This window comes from Lepidochelys kempii, chromosome 7 (genome assembly GCF_965140265.1).
Source record: "Lepidochelys kempii isolate rLepKem1 chromosome 7, rLepKem1.hap2, whole genome shotgun sequence".
Lineage (NCBI taxonomy): Eukaryota > Metazoa > Chordata > Testudines > Cheloniidae > Lepidochelys > Lepidochelys kempii.
In genome coordinates, this window is record NC_133262.1 from 98,585,539 (window position 1) to 98,591,609 (window position 6,071).

Below are 6,071 nucleotides of genomic sequence, written 5' to 3' on the forward strand. Positions count from 1 at the left end.
ATTAAACAAACAAAAATAGATATCTAAGTTTAAAGACCTGACCTACTTCAACAATTTTTGATAAGGGGTGTGAGAACATATTTTGAGAACCAAAGGGGTGCAGGCTGCAGTTAAGGTTAAGAACCACTGCTCCAGATCATTCATGAAGATATTGAACAAAACTGGCCCCAGGACCAACCCTTGAGGCACTCCGCTTGATACCGGCTGCCAGCTAGACATGTTATGAATTATGATTATGTTATGCTTCATCATGTTATGAAGCCTGAGTTATGGCAAAAGTATATTAAGATGCAAGGACATCACTGTTTGGAGTGGGTTTGTTTTTTTTTTTTTAAACAAGAATCTGGGGAACAAGGCATTCAAAACATTGAGCACCAGAACAGAATATTTAGCAGAGCAACTCTCCTACAAAGTCTTAGACACCAGGGAAATGACATTTGCATCAATAATATGTAGCTGTTTTTTTTTTTTCCATTTGCCCTGTAATTAGCACCAGATTGTTCATAGCTCAGGTCAAGCATACATCAGTAGACAAAGGGAAGATTGAAATGCAGCATTTCAAGTTAACTGTACCATCTGAACACCCTACCTTGAGGATTGAGGCCCAAGAAAAGAAAGTTATGCCCTGGATGTGTAGCAATTAGTGTTAGTGGTTAGCTGTTATGCTTGTCTTATTGAATCTGGGGTTGATTCTGGCATAGGATGCCCTTTTGAAATTCATTCTGGTGATCTCCTAATGTTTTCCTTCTGAATGGGTTTTATGGCTCATTTACTCTTTAGAATGCCATGTAAAATCTTGGCATAACATTTAGCGTTTTGTGCTGGTACATAATAGCAGCCATGGTCCACGACAATGATGGTTCTGCTTTGGTTATTGCACATCTACTTGTTTGTATGGTGATTGTGAAGATTTCTGAGCTTCTGTGATGAAAAGCGCTATTTAAATAGAAATAAGGTAGTAACGTAGGGGACACATCACCCCATTTAGCAATCTTTACACATAGAACCCAATTCTGATGTTCATCATACTGGTGCAAATTCAAACAGGGCCTCCTGTGTGTGGGGGAGGAGGATTGGGGGCGTGGGGCGCAAAAGGGGCAGCTTGCCCCTGTTTGAGAGGGGCCACAAACTAGTGGAGCTGAAACCAGGTCCTAATGGAGAGGTGGCCGGGCCAAACCTGAGTGGCACTGCAATCCTGTGAACCAAGTCACAATGCCCAGAATGGGGAACCTATTCCAGTCCCATAGGACGGGAGCCATCCGTCACGGGACTGGATGTGTATGGGGCTGACTCATTCTCCAACCCCTCCCTGTAGGCCTCCTTTCAGTGGTAATTGTGGGGGGTGCCATTTCAAATTTTGCCCCAGACCGCGCCCAAAACCTCTGCCCTGAATTCATGAGAAAGCCATTGATTTCAGGGGAGTTGCAATAGATTTACACTAGCAGTATTTATCTTTGTGTTTTCCATATTTCATCACAGGTGTCCAGTGCCATAACTTTATAAATTTTGTTGGAAAACAGGTAAATACATTTAAAAATCTAGCCTTGGCACAGGTGCACCAATATAATATTGAAATATAATATAAAATAAAATTGAAGGTTGACCTGAATAGAATATAATTTCATATAAGCTTGATGCTGAAATTACTGAGTGAGGTTCTATGGCCTCTGTTTTGCAGAAAGACAGACTAGATCAGAATGGTCCCCTTCTGGATTTAAAAATCTATGCTTCAATGCAATTAACACATTTTATCCATATTAAACACTAGGTTAGTAGCATACTTATTGGAAGGGAAGACCTCTTCGTGTGGCGTTTTCTGCTACACTCCCTCCAGATTGCCTGGTCTGGGAAGTGGTGCATGCTTTCATGGTTTGTTAGTTCCTTCCTTCCATTTAGGTTTTTATAAGGGCACCCCATCACCGTGGTATTTTAGCACTTTGACTGACTCAATCGTCTAAGTTTCCTGTGGACAGAACTGGGCAGCCAGGCTCTTCTTTGTCCTTTTTACTCCTTTACTTGCAATACCCAGCCTCCTGTGTTCTCCCACAGAATGGATACCCCAGCAGTATTCCAGGACCAGATTGAAAAAAGCAGCTATTCCTCGAAAGCCTGAGCTATCGCTCGCATCTGACTATAGCACGGTGAATTATCTTTTGGCACAGGTTGCTTTTTCAGGCCATAGCAAATATTATATAGCTTTTATACAGTTTGAAACAGAGAGGCCCTTGCTCCCTTTTTAATAGAGTGAAGAGTGGAGGGTTTAGCTGATGCTTTGTGTGTTGTTTTGTCTAGGTAGAGAATTAGTATACAGCAATCTGGGGTGTTTATTGGATTAGGTCAGTGTGCAGTTGGGGAATTTCAGAGCACAGCAGCAGGATCCACACAGCCAGTTATTGTACTGCATGGCGTGTTATGCAGACAAAACTACACAGGATCGTTTTAGGGGACAAGGCAAAGATCCCATGTTTATTATGATAACAATTTGATCTATAACCCCTAGCTAATACCTAATACTTATACACACACTCACACACACAAATGTTCTGCAGCTGCTAGATAGTTACCAGTCCTGAATGTAGCTTGAGTTTGTGGCTTGGGTTTGCGGCTTTGGTTTGTAGCTTATGGCGGCTAACTGGCCAGGAAAGGTGGGCACAAGGAAGAGCTGGGTCTCTGTTGGGCATGCACTGATGCCCTTCCATGTTGGCAGCAGAATGTTACCCTCCAAAATCTTCCATCTCACCCATCCTTTTTGTAGGCTTTTGTTTGAATCCAGAGTCTATAGGTCTTGCTGAGTCACGCTGCCTCTGGGTTTGGTATGATTGATCACCCGTCAATTACAGACATGACTTTCAGCCTGGGACCTGGCTTTGATGTTCTTTCAATTGTACCTTTGGTCTTTTCTTTTTAGGGTGGACTCTTCTTGCTTTGTCAGGGCTGTTGGCTGCATCTTCAGCCATTGGGTGTTTACACTTTATTTCATCAGGACGGGCTGGGGCTGGAGGTTGATTCCATCATCCATACGTACCTCATTCACACGTCTAAACTAAACTAATAAGATTACATCCGGGTTTTGCAAAATGAAGGTTGTAGCAGGCTTTTACAAAATGGAGTGAGCATTTTAAAATGGTGTTTGAGTTACAATATGGTAAGTATAATGAATGGCAAACAGTGAGAAGAGGTTACAATGTTGAAATAGTGCAAGTTTCAGTGATTTAAGCAGCAATTGGATTGAAAGAGAAATTTACAAGGGCAGCTGGTTGAACAGCTATGGCTCTTGACAAGCATCTTAATTTGTCAATTAGGTAGTTCTTGGGGGTGACTGGTTTTATGAATGAATGTTGTTTCATTCATAAAACTTTACTTATGAACAATTTCATTTATCAGTTTCACAGGTGTAGACTATAAATTTACACCTCAACTTGCCTCACACTAATGCTCAGTCTAGACAAGCCACTACTGGTTGTTGCAAGCACAGAGTGGCTGTGAGTTCAGAAACCTCCCTTGTGTGTTACCCAATCATGGAATCATAGAATATTAGGGTTGGAAGGGACCTCAGGAGGTCATCTAGTCTAATCCCTTGCTCAAAGCAGGACCAATCCCCAATTTTTGTTCCAATCCCTAAATGGCCCCCTCCAGGATTGAACTCATAACCCTGGGTTTAGCAGGCCAATGCTCAAACCACTGAGCTATCCCTCTCCCCAAATCCCTCCCCTCCAATATCAGGGATAGCTGTTGCAGGAGGGGAAAAATTTTAGGATTAGATTTCCACAGCTGCCTAGGGGATTTGGGTGCCCATTTTCCATTCATTTTAATAGAAATTGGGCATCCAGGCCAGAACCCCAAGATGGCATTGAAAATGTCAGCCTGAACGTATACTCGGGAGTAACTGGAGTTACAGAATGTTTAGCCACTGCTCACCACAATTTGTTTAATGTCATGGCTCTATTGAAGCCTATGGCAAAACTGCCATTTACTTCAATAGAGTCAGAAGAATTTCACTCCATTTCGTTCCTTAGCTGTATTGTGTTACTGTGAGCCATTCTTACCTGCACTGAATACTCTTCTCTCCTCTGGGATTGGAATTTAGCAAAACCAGGAAGTGGGTGGGTTACTTAATGTAATGTTTTTATATTGCCACAAGAGAGGGGCAGGAACTATTTCACCTGACTAGCAGAATTCCTCAATTGCAATAGTATAATGTGACCCTGCAGCTTCATGTAGGAGCAGTCAACGGCCCTCATTCAGCACATGCCTAACTTTAAACACATGGGTAACCCGCTGACTTCAATAGTGCTTAAGTACCTTTCTGAATCAGGGCCATGGGTAGGAAGATGTAATGGTTTGGTTCTTTCTCTGTCATTTCTCATGCACATTAGTGCTAAAGTAACTTAGAACATAATTTTGCTACTAAAAAAAATAAAATAAATTAACATTTTCGGACTTGATCTGTTTTTTCCTGCAAACAGTCAATATTTGTTTGATAAAAGAAGCAGCCTAGATTTTAAAAATGACTTGTATTATTGAGTGCCTTAATTACTGGGTACCCAATTTGAGACATCTTAAAGATGGATGACCATCACCTCTGTAAATAAGACAAAACTATTGCATATGTTTTGACAATGTCTGGGTTTTTTAGAAGCTATTAATGCAATTAAAAGAATGTGTCCTCAGACTGACATGCTATCCATCGCTCCAGACACTTTACAAGAGCAACAAAAATTCTCAACAATTATTCCAAACACTGACTTCATTGAAAGGAACTCACTCTGTCACTACCAGTTGTATCTATCTTAGGGTGTTATACTGTAACTCATCACTATGGTATCTGAGCATAAGGACAGGTAAAATAGTCCATTACGAGTAAGTACAGGCCTCTGTCATTGCCCCAAACCTACAGGCCCAAAATCTATTGTGAAGTTAAAAAAACATGCAAAAACTTCAGAATTTTTTGATTCGGGCACTTATGCAATACATTGAAATACGGGAACAGAAGCACTACCAAAGCTAGGAATTACTAGCAATTTCACGAGCCATTCTTTTGAGATTTGCTTATTGTGAATCAATGGAGTATGAGTGTATGGTACAGAAAACCCATATGGAAATGAAAAAGGTAGGGTTGCAGCAACATCTTATAGTCTCTGCACTTAACTATGTGGCAGGTGGAGGTTTCAAAACTCTGATCTTTTTCAGTGCTCTAATGAAGTTTCAATCGGCAGTTTCCACGATATGCATCTGAAGAAGTGAGCTGTAGCTCACGAAAGCTTATGCTCTAATAAATTGGTTAGTCTCTAAGGTGCCACAAGTCCTCCTTTTCTTTTTGCGAATACAGACTAACACGGCTGTTACTCTGAAACCTAATGAAGTTTGGCATTCTAGCCAATGTGTTTGAGAAAGGTTGTCTAGAAGGCTGTGAGCTGAGGTAATTACATACCTGGGAAAGAGCATTTTGTTTTTTCAAGTACTTGGTGTGTATGGTTTCTGAAGACTTAAAAGTCATTTTTCTGAAGAAGAAAACAAATTTAGGGCTTTATTCTGGCCCCGTTTCATCCCCTGTACACTCTGAAACCCAGGGCAGTTTTTATATTTACTGCACATTCTTTTACTCCCACAATTTTTCACTTTCCTAAAATGTATCAGCTAGGGGGGAAAGCATAGCCCCACAAAAAATGTACTAGCTCAAGAGTTTCTTTCAGCTGAACTAGTGAAATAACAATAGGGCCTTAAACTGAAGAAATAATTCCAAACAATGAAACACTCCACTCAAAGACTATAATTTTGATACATCCAGATCAAATTTTTATTAAAACACAAATCTAAAATGAAAGTATGGGAAGATTTCATATGTCTTTGCCACTGTAACAAATCCTGAACTGTTGTCTTTCCATAACTTTTATGTGCATTTTTATTTCCTAGTTTCAGATGGGGCTAAAAATGGAAGGATGGAAATAGTCCAAGAAAATTCATTCTCAAGGCTTTCACTAGTCTAGGAGAAAACAGGAAGTACGGGAAATCTAATGGGGAAGACTGATTGATCTTATAGTATTTCAGCCTGATTTACAACTCGAAGAGTT